The 18,883-nt window shown below is 33.2% G+C and overlaps 1 protein-coding gene across 1 annotated transcript in view; it reads left to right on the top strand.

Moving 5' to 3' along the window:
• The first annotated feature begins 1,232 nt into the window (after positions 1 to 1,232).
• Positions 1,233 to 18,883, top strand: part of LOC112021736 (protein unc-13 homolog) — a 65,702-nt gene continuing 48,051 nt past the window's right edge. The window contains exon 1 of the mRNA XM_065761716.1: positions 1,233 to 1,237. The gene's annotated coding sequence lies outside the window, so the exon portion shown is untranslated. The remainder of the gene's footprint in view (positions 1,238 to 18,883) is intronic.

Raw genomic sequence — 18,883 nt, 5'->3', positions numbered from 1 at the left:
CTGCAAAAAGAATATTAATATTTCATTCAGACTTATGTACATGATATGAAACAATTTCAAAGTATATCGTTGCAAAGTAAATTGTCGCAATATATGGAATTTATTGCAACGAAAATCTAGTGATGCACAAACCTATTGCTTTTTTTAATAAAAAAATAACCTATTGCAACGAGATTTTCAAAGCAAATCGTTGCAATATATGGAATTTATTGCAACGGAAATCTAGTGTTGCATAAACATATTACTTTTTTTTCTTAAAAAAATAACATATTGCAACGAGATTTTCAACGTAAATCGTTGCAATATGTGGAATTTATTGCAACAAAAATCTAGTGTTGCATAAACCTATTGCTTTGATTAATAAAAAAGATAACCTATCGCAACGAGATTTCCATAGTAAATTCCACTCGGTAAAAACCTGGGGAGGATTTTACCCACCGATCCTCAAGGCTAACCTGAATTCACTATGAAGAATTGAAGTTCGTACAAAAGGACTACAAGCTCCCCGCTCGACTTCCTAATGCTACCCACCAGTAGAACTTCCTGACACGACACGCGCAGGCTCCGAATCCACGGACTACTTCTTTCTTGAATTCTTTGCAAAACACAAACACCCACGTCTGTGACTTTGAGATCCACTCAAAGGTTTATCAACACAAACTCTCCTGTTTGTGACTCCAAGACCACCCTTGAAGGTTTAGATCATCAACACCTTTGATGACTAGAGAAGGCAACAACTTCTACAACACCGGATCTTGAGATTCTTCAAGGAATAGCACGGTAGAAAACATAAGAGAGCTTTTGGTAAAACCCTAAACTTCAAAGAGGCACAAGAGGCACTCTAATTTCTCTAAAAAGCTCTAAAAACCCTAGCTAGGGTTAGCTTATGATGTCCTTTAAATACTGGAAAAACGGCTCGCGATTTGGGCTTCAAACGAATAAGTTATGGCCTTTTTACGTTTGCTGATTTTGCTGATCCGCGATTTTCGATCAATCGAAAATTAGATTGGATCGATCAACCCACCAGCTTGTAACTCATTTGTTTTTATCCTGAACTTGAAGTTTTTGTCTTGGGCTTCAATGTAGACCATTCTAAACTAATGAGACTTAGTTTTTGTCATGTTTTGTCATGGTTTGCCAACATTACAAACTCAAAACCTAACAATAGGTTATTTTTTTTTAAAAAAAGCAATAGGTTTGTGCATCACTAGATTTTCGTCGCAATAAATTCCATATGTTGCAACAATTTACTTTGCATCGATTTACTTGGAAATTGTCACATATAATGTACATAAGTCTGAATGAAATACTAATATTCTTTTCGCAAAGATTCTGTCATAGATTATGTCCTTATTTCAATTCCTATCAAGCGTGATCCAACCAAACTTAGTGTTTGGTGTCAGTATTGCTACGCCACATTTGTCATCACTGCTTGCATTCTTATGCTCGTAATGTTGATGATATATGTGGCATATCGATATCGACATACTATGGTTGGCGTGGGGTTTTGTACAATCATTTTTTACGATGTGTCTCACGTACTTATAACATGGAGACATGTTGTATTTTCTTTGTAACTTTATTTATGGAGATCAATTAGCAAGTTTTCAACCATGTAAGCACGTGTTCCACTGAACTGATCTCTTCATGAACAAGAGATTCTAAAAAAGAATGGTTACAAAACATGGTTATTTTTGCTACAAATAAATAGTTGCAACGATTTATATATTACAACAATTTACTTTGAAAATCTCGTTGCAATAGGTTATTTTTTTATTAAAAAATGTAATATGTTATAACANAATCCTCCCCAGGTTTTTACCGTGTGGTTTCCTGGGTGATCATATCTTGTGTTATTTATTTTCCGCTGCTTTATATTCTTGATATGATTGTTTGGATTGTTTTAACCTAGAATTGCTTAATTTGACTAAGTAACAACTTGGCTAATTAATCTAGGCTACGCAATCTGTGTGTTTAAGGGGTCTAAATTTCTAACACTATTGCAATGAGATTTTCAAAGTAAATTGTTACAATATATAAATCATTGCAATATATGGAATTTTTTGCCACAAAAATCTAGTGTTGCATAAACATATTACTTTTTTTTAATAAAAAGATAACCTATTGCAACGAGATTATCAAAGTAAATCATTGCGATATGTGGAATTTATTACAACAAAAATCTAGTGTTGCATAAACCTAGTGATTCGATTAATGAAAAAATAACCTATTGTAACGAGATTTTCAGAGTAAAACGTTGCAATATATGGAATTTTTTGCAACAAACGATTAGTGTTGCATAACCTGTTGCTTCGATTAATAAAAAAATAACCTATTGCAACGAGATTTTCAAAGTAAATCGTTGCAATATATAAATCGTTGCAATGATTTATATATTGCAAAAATAATCAATGTTTTGTGACCTTCTTTTTTTAGAATCTCTTGCTCATGAGGAGGTCACTTCAGTCCAACACGTGCTTACATGATTGAAAACTTGCTAATTGATCTCCATAAATAAAGTTACAAAGATAAATACAACATGTCTCCATGTTATAAGGAACATGAGACACAATATAAAAAATTATTGTACGAAACCCCACGCCAACCCTAGTGTGTCGATATCAATATGCCACATATATCATCAACGTTACAGGCATAAGAATGCAAGCAGTGATGATTGTCTCCTAGCTATACTGACACCAAACACTAAGTTTACTTGAATCACACTTGATAGGACTGTAAATAAAGACATAATCCTTGACAGAATCCTTGCAAAAAGAATATTAATATTTCATCCAGACTTATGTACATGATATGAGACAATTTAAAAGTAAAACGTTGCAAAGTAAATTGTTGCAATATACGGAATTTATTGCAACGAAAATCTAGTGATGCACAAAACTATTGCTTTTTTTAATAAAAAAATAACCTATTGCAACAAGATTTTCAAAGTAAATTGTTGCAATATATAAATCGTTGCAATATATGGAATTTGTTGCAACAAAAATCTAGTGTTGCATAAACATATTACTTTTTTTTAATAAAAAAATAACCTATTGCAATGAGATTATCAAAGTAAATCGTTGCAATATGTGAAATTTATTACAACAAAAATCTAGTGTTGCATAAACCTATTGATTCGATTAATGAAAAAATAACCTATTGCAACGAGATTTTCAAAGTACATCGTTGCAATATATGGAATTTATTGCAACAAAAATTTAGTGTTGCATAAACCTGTTGCTTTGATTAGTAAAAAAATAACCTATTGCAACGAGATTTTCAAAGTAAATCGGTGCAATATATAAATCATTGCAATAAATCGTTGCAATGATTTATATATTGCAAAAATAACCAATGTTTTGTAACCATCTTTTTTTAGAATCTCTTGTTCATGAAGAGGTCACTTCAGTGGAACACGTGCTTACATGGTTGAAAACTTGCTAATTGATCTCCATAAATAAAGTTACAAAGATAAATACAACATGTCTCCATGTTATAAGGAACATGAGACACATTGTAAAAAATGATTGTACGAAACCCCACGCCAACCCTAGTGTGTCGATATCGATATGCGACATATATCATCAATGTTACAAGCATAAGAATGCAAGCAGTGATGATTGTCTCCTAGAAATACTAACACCAAACACTAAGTTTACTTGAATCACACTTGATAGGACTTTAAATAAAGACATAATCCTTGACAGAATCTTTGAAAAAGAATATTAATATTTCATTCAGACTTATGTACATGATATGAGACAATTTCAAAGTAAATCGTTGCAAAGTAAATTGTTGCAATATATGGAATTTATTTCAACGAAAATCTAGTGATGCACAAACCTATTGCTTTTTTCAATAAAAAAATAACCTATTGCAACGAGATTTTCAAAAGAAATCGGTTCAATATATGGAATTTATTGCAACGAAAATCTAGTGATGCACAACCATATTGCTTTTTTTAATAAAAAAGTAACCAATTGCAATGAAATTTTCAAAGGAAATCGTTGCAATATATAAATAGTTGCGATATATGGAATTTATTGCAACGAAAATCTTGTGCTGCATAAACGTATTACTTTTTTTAATAAAAAAATAACCTATTGCGACGAGATTTTCAAAGTAAATCGTTGCAGTATGGGGAATTCATTGCAACAAAAATCTAGTGTTGCATATACCAATTGCTTTGATTGGTAAAAAAAATAACCTATCGCAACGAGATTTTCAAAGTAAATCAATGAAATTTATAAATCGTTGCAATAAATCGTCGCAACGATTTATATATTGCAAAAATAACCAATGTTTTGTAACCTTCTTTTTTTAGAATCTCTTGTTCATGAAGAAGTCACTTCGGTGGAACACGTGCTTACATGGTTGAAGACTTGCTAATTGATCTCCATAAATAAAGTTGCAAAGACAAATACAACATGTCTCCATGTTATAAGGAACATGAGAAACATCGTAAAAAATGATTGTACGAACCCCCAATCCAACCCTAGTACGTCGATATCGATATGCCACATAAATCATCAACTTAACAAGCATAAGAATGCAAGCAGTGACGACAAATGTGGAATAGCAATTCTGACACCAAACACTAAGTATGCTTGGATCACCCTTGATAGGACTTGAAATAAAGACATCATCCACGACAGAATCTCTGCGAAGAGAATATTAATATTTCATTCAGACTTATGCACGTGATATGAGACAATTTCAAAGTAAATCGCAGCAAAGTAAATTGTTGCAATATGTGGAATTTATTGCAACGAAAATCTAGTGATACCCAACCTATTGCAATTTTAAATAAAAAAATAACCAATTGCAACGATATTTTCAAAGTAAATCGTTTCAATATATAAATCGTTGCAATATATTGAATTTATTGCAACGAAAATCGAGTGTTGTATAAACATATTATATTTTTTTAATAAAAAAATAACCTATTGCAACGAGATTTTCAAAGTAAATCGTTGTAATATATAAATCGTTGCAATAAATCGTTGCAACTATTTATTTGTAGCAAAAATAACCAATGTTTTGTAACCATCTTTTTTTAGAATCTCTTATTCATGAAGAGGTCACTTCAGTGGAACACGTGCTTACATGGTTGAAAACTTGCTAATTGATCTCGATAAATAAAGTTACAAAGATAAATACAACATATCTCCACATTATAAGGAACATGAGACACACCGTAAAAAATGATTGTATGAAACCCCACGCCAACCCTAGTATGTCAATATCGATATGCCACATATATCATCAACGTTACAAGCATATGAATGCAAGCTGTGATGACAAATGTGGCCTAGCAATACTGACACCAAACACTAAGTTTGCTTGGATCACGCTTGATAGGACTTGAAATAAGGACATAATCCATGACAGAATCTTTGCAAAAAGAATGTTAATATTTCATTCAGACTTATGTACATGATATGAGACAATTTCAAAGTAAATCGTTGCAAAGTAAATTGTTGCAATATATGGAATTTATTGCAACGAAAATCTAGTAATGCACAAACCTATTGCTTTTTTTAATAAAAAAATAACCTATTGCAATGAGATTTTCAAAGTAAATTGTTGCAATATATAAATCGTTGCAATATATGGAATTTATTGCAGCAAAAATCTAGTTTTGCATAAACATATTACTTTTTTTTAATAAAAAAATAACCTATTACAACGAGATTATCAAAGTAAATCGTTGCAATATGTGGAATTTATTGCAACAAAAATCTAGTGTTGCATAAACCTATTGATTCGATTACTAAAAAAAAACCTATTGCAACGAGATTTTCAAAGTAAATCGTTGCAATATACGGAATTTATTGCAACAAAAATTTAGTCTTGCATAAACCTATTGCTTTGATTAATAAAAAAATAACCTATTGCAACGAAATTTTCAAAGTAAATCGTTGCAATATAAAAATCGTTGCAATAAATCGTTGCAATGATTTATATATTGCAAAAATAACCAATGTTTTGTAACCTTCTTTTTTTGGAATCTCTTGTTCTTGAAGAGGTCACTTCGGTGGAACACGTGCTTACATGGTTGAAAACTTGCTAATTGATCTCTATAAATAAAGTTACAAAGATAAATACAACATGTCTCCATGTTATAAGGAACATGAGACACATCGTAAAAAATGATTGTTCGAAACCCCACACCAACCCTATTATGTCGATATCGATATGCCACATAAATCATCAACGTTACAAGCATAAGAATGCAAGCAGTGATGACAAATGTGGCCTGGCAATACTGACACCAAACACTAAGTTTGCTTGGATCACGCTTGATAGGACTTGAAATAAAGACATAATCCATGACAGAATCTTTGCAAAAAGAATGTTAATATTTAATTCAGACTTATGTACATGATATGAGACAATTTCAAAGTAAATCGTTGCAAAGTAAATTGTTGCAATATATGGAATTTATTGCAACGAAAATCTAGTGATGCACAAACCTATTGCTTTTTTCAATAAAAAAATTACCTATTGCGACGAGATTTTCAAAGTACCTATTGCAATAAATCGTTGCAAATATTTATTTATAGCAAAATAACCAATGTTTTGTAACCTTCTCTTTCAAGAATCTCTTGTTCATGAAGAGGTCACTCCGGTGGAACACGTCCTTATATGGTTGAAGACTTGCTGATTTCTCTACATAAATAAAGTTACAAAGACAAATACAACATGTCTCCATGTTATGAGGAACATGAGACACATCGTAAACAATGATTGTACAAACCCCACACCAACCCTAGTATGTCGATATCGATATGCCTCATAAATCTTCAACGTAACAGGCGTAAGAATGCAAGCAATGATGACAAATGTGGCATAGCAATACCGACACAGAACACTAAGTATGATTAGATCACGCTTGATAGGACTTGAAATAAGGACATCAACCATGACAGAATCTCTGCAAAAAGAATGTTAATATTTCATTCAGACTTATGTACATGATATGAGGCAATTTCAATGTAAATCGTTGCAAAGTGAATTGTTGCAAAATATGGAATTTATAGCAACGAAAATCTATTGTTGCACAAGCCTATTGGTTCTTTTAAAAAAAGAAATTACCTATTGCAACGAGCATTTCAAAGTAAATCGTTGCCATATATGGAATTTGATAATCCTGGAAAATCAGTGGGTTGAAAGTCTCCGGGCTTTGATGATCTTGAGGGCTAGGTCCTGAAAAATGGAATTCAATCAGAGAAAGACCAGTGGAGGCCGGTCTAGGGTCTTCCGATGGTAAAGTCAGTAGGCTGGAATAGAGAGAGATATTTCTAAGACTTTCTTTTGCTCTGTAAAAAATAATGTCCCCATCCTCTACCTCTTCGTAGAGAAACGTTTATATAGCGCACATGGAACGCTTACTTGCTCTGATACCCATTCCTATTGTCAAGGAATTCACCAAAGTCAGAGGTAACTTCCATAACTTCCATGGAAGTTACTTTATCTGGACCGGTGCTTCATCACGAATAATGGAGGCCTTGGTTCATAGATGAGGACTAACTCTGCAAGTTCAAAATATTTGCCTCGTCCGTCCTTAATTAAGGACGAACGAGCCCTGGTTCAAGCTCAGAAGGTTTTCCTCGTCCGTCATTTGGGACGGACGAGGCCTCGTCTTGTCCGTCCTTAATTTATGACAGACGAGGGTTGCTGGGGACGGACGACTTTTTTGTTGCGCCCTTCCTCTATTCTTTAATCGAGGACGAACCATATGGACGACTTTGAAAATTGCATTTTATAACATCATTAGAATTTATTGCAACGAAAATCTAGTGTTGCATAAACATATTACTTTTTTTTATTAAAAAAATAACCTATTCAACGGGATTTTCAAAGTAAATCGTTGCAACGATTATTATATTGCAAAAGTAACCAGTGTTTTGTAACCTTCTGTTTTTAGAATCTCTTGTTCATGAAGAGGTCACTTCGGTGGAACACGTGCTTACATGGTTGAAGACTCGCTAATTGATCTCCATAAATAAAGTTACAAAGACAAATACAACATGTATCCATGTTATAAGGAACATGAGACACATCGTAAAAAATGATTGTACAATCCCCCACACCAACCCTATTATGTCAATATCGATATGCCACAAAAATTATCAACGTAACTAGCATAAGAATGCAAGCAGTGATGACAAATGTGGCATAGCAATACTGACACCAAACACTAAGTATGCTTGGATCACGCTTGACAGGACTTGAAATAAAGACATCATCCATTACAAAATCTCTGCAAAAAGTAGATTAATATTTCATTCAGACTTATGTAAATGATATGAGACAATTTCAAAGTAAATTGTTGCAATGTATGGAATTTATTGCAACGAAAATCTAGTGATGCACAAACCTACTGCTTTTTTTATTAAAAAAATAACCTATTGCAATGAGAATTTCAAAGTAAATCGTTGCAATATATGAAATTTATTGCAACGAAAATCTTGTGATGCACAAACCTATTGCTCTTTTTATTAAAAAAAATAACCTATTGCAACGAGATTTTCAAAGTAAATCATTTCAATATATAAATCGTTGCAATATATGGAATTTATTGCAACAAAAATCGAGTGTTGCATAAACATATTACATTTTTTTAATAAAAAAATAACCTATTGTAACGAGATTTTCAAAGTAAATCGTTGTAATATATAAATCGTTGCAAGAAATCGTTGCAACTATTTATTTATAGCAAAAATAACCAATGTTTTGTAACCCTCCTTTTTTAGAATCTCTTGTTCATGAAGTGGTCAATCCGTTGGAACATGTGGTTACATGGTTGAAGACTTGCTGATTGATCTCCATAAATAAAGTTACAAAGACAAATACAACATGTCTCCATGTTATAAGGAACATGAGACACATCGTAAACAATGATTGTACGAACCCCCACACCAACCATAGTATATCGATATCTATATGCCACATAAATCATCAACGTAACAAGCATAAGAATGCAAGCAGTGATGACAAATGTTGCATAGCAATACTGACACCAAACACTAAGTATGCTTGGATCACGCTTGATAGGACTTCAAATAAAGACATCAACCAAGACAGAATCTCTGCAAAAGGATTATTAATATTTCATTCAGACTTATATACATGATATGAGATATTTCAATGTAAATCGTTGCAAGGAAAATTGTTGCAATAAATAGAATATGTTGCAACGAAAATCTAGTGATGCACAAACCTATTTCTTTTTTTAATAAAAAAATGTCCTATTACAACGAGATTTTCAAAGTAAATCGTTGCAATATATGGAATTTATTGCAACGAAAATCTAGTGTTGCATAAACATATTACTTTTTTTTAATAAAAAAATAACCTATTGCAGTGAGATTTTCAAAGTAAATCGTTGCAATATGTGGAATTTATTGCAACAAAAATCTAGTGTTGCATCAACCTATTGCTTTGATTAATAAAAATAATAACTTATTGCAACGAGATTTTCAAAGTAAATCGTTGCAATATATGAATTGTTGCAATAAATAGTTGCAACGATTTATATATTGCAAAAATAACCAATGTTTTGTAACCTTCTTTTTTTAGAATCTCTTGTTCATGAAGACGTCACTTCGGTGGAACACATGCTTACATGGTTGAAGACTTGCTAATTGATCTCCATAAATAAAGTTACAAAGACAAATACAACATGTCTCCATGTTATAAGGGACATGAGACACATCGTCAAAAATGATTGAACGAACCCCCACACCAACCCTAGTATGTCGATATCGATATGCCACATAAATCATCAACGTAACAAGCATAAGAATGCAAGCAGTGATGACAAATGTGGCATAACAATACTGACACAAAACACTAAGTATGCTTGGATCGCACTTGACAGGACTTGAAATAAAGACATCCTCCGTGACAGAATCTCTACAAAAGGAATATTAATATTTCATTCAAACTTATGTACATGATATGAGACAATTTCAAAGTTAATCGTTGCAAAGTAAATTGTTGCAATATATGGAATTTATTGCAAGGAAAATCTAGTGACGCACAAACCTATTGCTATTTTTAATAAAAAAATAACCTATTGCAACGAGATTTTCAAAGTAAATCGTTGCAATATGTGGAATTTATTGCAACAAAAATCTAGTGTTGCATAAACCTATTGCTTTGATTAATAAAAAAATAACCTATTGAACCGAGATTTTCAAAGTAAATCATTGCATTATATAAATCGTTGCAACGATTTATATATTGCAAAAATAACCAATGTTTTGTAACCTTCTTTTTTTAGAATCTCTTGTTCATGAAGAGGTCACTTCTGTGGAACACGTGCTTACATAGTTGAAGACTTGCTAATTGATCTCCATAAATAAATTTACAAAGACAAATACAACATTTCTCCATGTTATAAGGAACATGAGACACATCGCAAAAAATGATTGTATGAACCCCCAAACCAACCCAAGTATGTCGATATCGATATGCCACATAAATCATTAACGTAAAAAGCATAAGAATGCAAGCAGTGATGACAAATGTGGCATAGCAATACTGACACCAAACACTAAGTATGCTTGGATCATACTTGATAGGACCTGAAATAAAGACATCATACGTGACAGAATCTCTGCAGAAAGAATATTAATATTTCATTCAGACTTATGTACATGATATGAGACAATTTCAAAGTAAATCGTTGCAATGTAAATTGTTGCAATATATGAAATTTATTGCAACGAAAATCCAGTGATGCCCAAACCTATTGCTTTTTTTAATAAAAAAATAACCTATTGCAACGAGATTTTCAAAGTAAATTGTTGCAATATATGGAATTTTTTGCAACAAAAATCTAGTGATGCACAAACCTATTGCTTTTTTCAATAAAAAGGTAACCTACTGCAACGAGATTTTCAAAGGAAATCGTTGCAATATATGGAACTTATTGCAATGAAAATCTAGTGTTGCATAAACATATTACTTTTTTTTAAGAAAAAAATTACCTATTACAACGAGATTTTCAAAGTAAATCGTTGCAATTTGTGGAATTTATTGCAACAAAAATTTAGTTCTGCATAAACCAATTGCTTTGATTAATAAAAAAATAACCTATTGCAGCTTGATTTTCAAAGCAAATCGTTGCAATATATAAATCGTTGCAACGATTTATATATTGCAAAAATAACCAAAGTTTTGTAACCTTCTTTTTTTAGAATCTCTTGTTCATGAATAGGTCACTTCGGTGGAACAAGTGCTTACATGGTTGAAAACTTGCTAATTGCAAAAAATGATGCACAAACCTATTGCTTTTTTTAATAAAAAAATAACCTATTGCAACGAGATTTTCAAAGTAAATTGTTGCAATATATAAATTGTTGCAATATATGGAATTTATTGCAACGAAAATCCAGTGATGCACAAACCTATTGCTTTTTTTAGTAAAAAAATAACCTATTGCAACGAGCTTTTCAAAGTAAATTGTTGTAATATATAAATCGTTGCAATATATGGAATTTATTGCAACAAAAATCTAGTGATGCACAAACCTATTGCTTTTTTCAATAAAAAGGTAACCTATTGCAACGAGATTTTCAAAGGAAATTGTGGCAATATATGGAACCTATTTCAACGAAAATCTAGTGTTGCATAAACATATTACCTTTTTTAAAAAAAAAAATTACCTATTGCAACGAGATTTTCAATGTAAATCGTTGCAATATGTGGAATTTATTACAACAAAAATCTAGTGTTGCATAAACCTATTGATTTGATTAATAAAAAAATAACCTATTGCAACGAGATTTTCAAAGTAAATCGTTGCAATATATGAAATTTGTTGCAACAAAAATTTAGTGTTGCATAAACCTATTGCTTTGATTAATAAAAAAATAACCTATGGCGACTTGGTTTTCAAAGTAAATCGTTGCAATATATAAATCATTGCAATAAATCGTTGCAACGATTTATATATTGCAAAAATAACCAATGTTTTGTAACCTTCTTTTTTTAGAATCTCTTGTTCATGAAGAGGTCACTTCGGTGGAACACGTGCTTACATGGTTGAAGACTTGCTAATTGATCTCCATTAATAAAGTTACAAACACAAATTCAACATGTCTCCATGTTATAAGGAACATGAGACACATCGTAAAAAATGATTGTACGAAACCCCACGCCAACCCTAGTATGTCGATATCGATATGCCACATAAATCATCAACGTAAAAACCATAAGAATGCAAGTAGTGATGACAAATGTGGCATAGCAATACTGACACCAAACGATAAGTATGCTTGGATCACGCTTGATAGGACTTGAAATAAAGACATCATCCATGACAGAATCTCTGCAAATAGGATTATTAACATTTCATTCAGACTTACGTATATGATATGAGACAAATTCAAATTAAATCGTTGCAAAGTAAATTGTTGCAATATGTGGAAGTCATTGCAACGAAAATCTGGTGATGCAAAAACCTAACGCTTTTTTTATTAAAAAAATAACATATTGCAACAAGATTTTCATAGCAAATCGTTGCAATATATAAATGGTTGCAATATATGGAATTTACTGCAACGAAAATCAAGTATTGCATAAACATATTACTTTTTTTAATAAAAAAATAACCTCTTGCAATGGGATGTTCAAAGTAAATCGTCGCAATATGCGGAATTTATGGCAACAAAAATCTAGTATTGTATAAACCTGTTGCTTTGATTAATAAAAAAATAACCTTTTGCAATGGGATTTTCGAAGTAAATCGTTGCAATATATAAATCGTTGCATTAAATCGTTGCAACGATTTATATATTGCAAAAATAACCAATGTTTTTTAACCTTCTTTTTTTAGAATCTCTTGTTCATGAAGAGGTCAATTCGGTGGAACACATGCTTACATGGTTGAAGACTTGCTAATTGATCTCCATAAATAAAGTTACAAAGACAAATACAACATGTCTCCATGTTATAAGGGACATGAGACACATCGTAAAAAATGATTGTACGAACCCCCACTCCAACCCTAGTATGTCGATATCGATATGCCACATAAATCATCAACGTAACAAGCATAAGAATGCAAGCAGTGATGCCAAATGTGGCATAGCAATACTGACACCAAACACTGTCATATTCATTCATTCTAATTTGATGGCAACCAGACTTAAGATCCAGTTTAGAAAATATTGTTGCCCCACACAACTCATCAAGTAACTCATCTACTACTGGAATTGGATATTTATCCTTAATAGTGGCCTTATTAAGTGACCTATAGTCAATGCACATGCGCCAACTGCCATCTGCCTTTCTTACCAACAACACATGTGAAGAAAATGGACTTTGGCTAGCTCTAATAGAACCTGCTTCAAGCAAGTCTTTGACAATCTTTTCAATCTCAGATTTTTGGTAGAAAGGATACCTGTATGGTCTTTCATAGATGGGTTGACTGCCCTCCTTCAAAATGATTGAATGCTCATGATTCCTGAGTGGTGGTAGACCAATAGGTACCTCAAAGACCTTGCTGAAGTCTTGAAGTAGTTGGGTTAAGGCAGGATGTGACTACACTGTTGAGGCTGTTGTAAGTTGTGACTGTACTATTGAAGCTATTGGAGGAATAGCTACAATCTGCAACAACAACCCCTTCTTGACAGCAGGTGTTAAAAACTTCTCACCCTCTTGCAAGGAAGGCCTTAAGGGTTGTAAACCCTTGAGCAAAATAGAAATGCCTTCATACCAAAATTGCATAGTGAGATTCTTGAAGTCCCATTGAATCAACCCCAAGGAATACAACCATTGGGTACCCAGGACTATTGCACAATCACCAAGGGCCAATATGTTCAAATCCACCTTAAATATATGCCCTTGAACTTTAAGTGGAACCCCATAACTAATCCCTTTAGTCTTGATTAAAGCACCATTAGCAATCTGGACTTCAAATGTGTCCTTAGATGACAAAGGTAAATTCAATACCTTCCACATCTCTTCATCCAGAAAATTATGTGTACTGCCACTATCAATCAAAATAACCATCTCTTGTTGCTTGATCCTTGCGAAAACCCTCATTGTACCTGGAGAAGGACTACCAAGTAATGCATACAGAGTAACTCAGCAACACTACCCTTCAACTCTGCAGTACCCTTAATCCCAATGCCTCTTAACCTAGCCATACCTTCCTCCACACCTTGATCCATTCCATCAGAGTCACCAGTCACCACCCCCTGCAACTGATCATCAGATTGCAATTCTTGCAAACCTTCCATAAGGAAAATTCTTGGAATCTTGCAATGGTGACCTGCATGCCACTTTTCTTCACAATGGAAACAAAGTCCTTTCTTCCTTCTTTCTTCAATCTGTGTTGCAGGAATTTTTCGAACAGGAAATTTGGTAGTTTTTACATCTACCTTATCATTCTTGATTGCTGTTGGTAGTGGTCCAAGAATAGAGGATTTAGGCACATCTATCCATGGTTTAGTAATTCTCTTGTTGCTAAGGGTATATTCCTCTTGTATTTTAGCAAGTCCAAAGGCAGAATTAAGAGTTTGTGGATTGAACATCTTAACAGGCAAACGGATTTCCTCTTTTAATCCACTCAAAAAACAGCTAAGTTTGTGTTTTTCAGACAATTCCTTAATTCTATTGGATAAAACTTCAAACTGAGCCTTGTAAGTAGAAACAGAACTTACCTGCCTCAATTTTGTTAAAGCTCCCATAGGATCATCATAGGCCAAAGCTCCAAATCTGGTGTGCAAAGCTCTCACAAAGGCTTCCCAACTTGTAAACTGCCCTGTCTCCTCAGCATCTTGAAACCAAACCAAAGCTTCATCCTCCATGTGATAGGAAGCTAAAAGAATCCTCTAATTTGGAGGTGTACTGTACAATTGAAAAAACTGATGAGCCTTATAGACCCAACCTGAAGGATTCTCTCCCCTGAATCTTGGAAACTCCAATCTTACTAACTTTGGAACTGCCGTGAGTGGGTCCAATTGTACTGATGTAGTAGTTGGAGATGAAGGTGCAATCCTCTGTTGCCATTGATTTCCCGCTTCAGTGAGTCCTTGCATAGTTTCTGTTAATGTTTGTAGCACTGAAGTCATCGCATTAATTTTCTGGTGAATGCCTCGTATTTCTTGTTCATGTTGATCAGAAGTGAATGAAAGATTATTGTATTTCTCATTCAGAGCAGCCAAGGATCGTGTTTCTGCCATGAAAACAGAGTTGGCTCTGATACCAAATTGATTGGATCAATTAAAAAATAATTGTGTTCAAGGGTTGTTTCGAGGCAACCAACCTCCAAGAAAAAGAAGAACAATGAAGAATAAGAAGAACAGAGAGAAATTGGGAGTTTGAGAAAGAATGAGTTCAATAAAGTTGGTAAAGTTTCTGCATAACCCTCTCTTACCTTATATACAGTTTAGTCCACTCAACCCAGTAGTTACAATTAGTTACAGCACCAATTACCCTTAGCTGGCATTAGTTGGCATATACAGCTAGCATAGTAACCAACTACTATCTCAGCACTAACATACTGACACACAGAAGAAGTACACAACACCCACACACCCACTACATACTTCTATCAAGTGAATCAAGTCAGCACAACTCTTATCATATACCTTGGCATTCTTTGTGATATGAGTTAAATTAAACTCTTTTCCTTGAAGGACTCTCTTTTTTCAACTTGTGATATATTTGCATTCTTTGTGACAGGAGTTATATACTCTTTCTCACAATTGCAAAATAAGTAAATAACATCCTAGAAATTTCAAAGAAAATTATTGATATGGGTGCGGTGCGTTCAAGTAGGAATGGCAATGGGGCGGGTTTATTTATCTCCGAACCCGCCCCGCCACCCGCCCCCCATTACCCGAACTCGCCCCATTAACTAAATGGTTTTTTTTGCCCCCATACCTGCCCGCCATGCCTCTTCAGGGCCCAATCTAAAGGGGCTAAATCGTGACCCAATCTGAAAATAATGATAATAATAAGTATTAAATATTAAAAAATCCAATTTTATGTTTTCTTGATTTCTCATACAATAATTTTAGATTTCTCATTTTCCTTTTCAAAATCACAAACACAAACACAGAAATCCTAAATATTTTTTAGGATAAAATAATAAATAAATAAAATGTAAAACACTAAATAATATCACATGACTCACATTTAACCAAGGTAGTCAAAGGCGAAAGGCGCCAAGGCCTTGTATCACCCAAGGTGATGAGGCGCCAAAAAGGTGCTAGCCCGAGTGAAGTGAGGAGCCAAATTTTAAATATTGTTATTTTACATATAAGGTTCTAATGTATTTGATGTATAAGAATATTATACAAACAATTCTGACTCCGCTCCTAATGGATAGGAGCTGGTCTATAAAACCAGTTTTTGGGTTTGAATCCCAACTAAAAAATTAGTCTACATCCAAATATCAACAGTCAACTAAGTCTAAATAATTATCAAATATCTACTAAGTCTGAATATTAACCATAAATCACCATTTAAAAATTAGTCTCCATCCAAATATCATCTAAATCTGAATATTAAACCAAAATATTTTTCATAACTTCATATTAGAAAGAAGAAAACTCCTAAACAAAACATTGAACTTCAACAAAAGCATTTGAAGATTGAACATTCTAATAGGCTAATAGCTTAAGAGTGGTTGTTCGTTTTAATCTAAAGGTCATCATCAGACTCTTCACTCAAGTTTCCATCACTTTCAAAGCCACTTGAACCAGATTTATAACCATCAACATTCTCTTCCTCGGTCTCATCAAAGTCAACATCTTCCTCTTCAATATTTGGTTGTAATGTTGAGGCCTTTGAGCTTGCCCTTGATTTTGTTTGGAATCTAGTATTCTTTCTTGGTTCTCCAACACCAGCAGCTCTTGCCACTACACCCCATGTCAAACCATCATCATCATCATCAAATACCAACTCATCTTCAACATTTATAGATGGTTCAGCACCCATTTCCCCCAACAACCATTCATTACTTTTATCTATTTCATCTAAGGAAATGGGATCGATAACATCACGCTTATCATATCGTGCCTTCATCTTTTGATTATACTTCACAAAGACCATATCATTTAGTCGTTTTTGTGCAAGTCTATTCCTTCTTTTTGTGTGAATCTACACGCATTTATAAAAACTAAGTATTAGACTATTAGTGAATTATTAAAACATTGGAATTTTCTATGAAATAAAGTAGCTCATCAAAGGATAAAATCTACTTAATATACTTAAAAACTCACCTGCTCAAACACACTCCAAGTACGCTCACAACCACATGCACTACAATTCAAGCTTAAGATTTTTATAGCTAACTGTTGCAAATTCGGAGTTGAGCTCCCATACAAATTCCACCATTCAGCTCTGTTAAAAAAATAAGTATGAGTAATGATATATGATATATCATAGAAGTCAGATTTTTTATTTGTAAAAAGTGCCACTATTCTAGTCATTATAAGTTAGATATAAATGCTTTCTTACCTGGAGCCCTTGTCTTTCTAGATCTTTCAGCCAATTGAATGCCAAAAAGTCCTTCAGCTTTCTTATACATGGATAGCTCAACCATGATCTTGTCCTGAATTCAGTACTAGGAACTAGTCTTTGTATACAAGCATACAATCCTGCTATAATTTCTTCATTTGTTGCTATCTTAGGATCGAAATAGAAATACTCTGGATTCAAGAAATGACCTGCTGCATGCAAAGGCCGATGTAGTTGACATTCCCGTCTCTCATCAATGATTTTAAAAATATTTGAATAACTTTCTTCATTCTCATTAAAAGCTTTTATAATAGCTTCTTTGGCCCTATCCATTGCCTCATATGTGTAACCCATAGCTGGTTTTCTCTTATTATCAACAAGGCAAAGAACTCAAACAAGAGGGTCCATAACTTTAAGAATGTAAACTATAGTATTCCAAAAATAAGGCATCAAAATCGTTTCTACTACTCGTTTAGCATTTGCTTCCTTTTCCCATCTACTACGAACCCACTCCTTAGAAGTAAACATGGCCCTTAGGTTATGCTTTTGCTTATAAATAGATTTTATTGTAAGATATGAAGTGCAAAACCTAATTTTCCCAGCCCTAACTAGCTCTCTTTGGTTTGTGTATTCTCTCATCATATTTAACGCAACGCCATAGTTGTAGACAGTGGCGGAGCCAGGATTTTAGGTTAGGGGGGCCAAGATCAAAAGAGAGTAAAATTAATTCAAAAAAATATTAATTGATATTAATAAAAAAAGATAAACAACTATATGCAAATGTAATTGTCATATACAATTAAAATTTGGGTTTGTTAAAAAAACTTGGGTTTGAGACTGAAAAATGCTAGTGAGGAAAGAAAAAATTGCTATACGTAACAGAGGTGCTATGAGTAGTTCTAGACCATAAATTATTTCACAATGTTTTTGTCAAAACTTTGATATGGCAAATTATGAGTGATTAACAAATACTATAACATAAACTTACAATTTTTTTTCAACAATCACACTTTGCCACCCAAAAGTTGTGAAAAATTTTGTGGCCATCAATTTTTTTGAGGCACTATAATGACTAGTGAGTGAGAGTAGGTTTTTTTTTTTGTTTGTTCATAATTCTATTCAAAAAAATAGTAGTGGAGAAGTAGGTTGTACAAGTGGTTTTATTTTATTATAATATTATTACAAGGTGGGATCCATTACTTTTTTAAAAAGAGTTGCAAGTGGCCTCAACGTGAAATTGTTTTCCTACCGTGAACTAATACATAGTACAAGTACAATATGTAGGTAAAAAAGCTGATTGTCCTTGTGTATGCAAATAAGACCTTGTACTATATGTTACTTGAGAATTTTTGGGGCATCGGGGGGGGGGGGGGGGGGGGGCGTTTTCCCCCCC

The sequence above is a fragment of the Quercus suber genome, unplaced genomic scaffold (assembly GCF_002906115.3).
Source record: "Quercus suber isolate HL8 unplaced genomic scaffold, Cork oak 2.0 scaffold_426, whole genome shotgun sequence".
Lineage (NCBI taxonomy): Eukaryota > Viridiplantae > Streptophyta > Magnoliopsida > Fagales > Fagaceae > Quercus > Quercus suber.
Note: the sequence above shows the minus strand (reverse complement) of the source record. Positions and strands in the feature narration are given on the sequence as shown.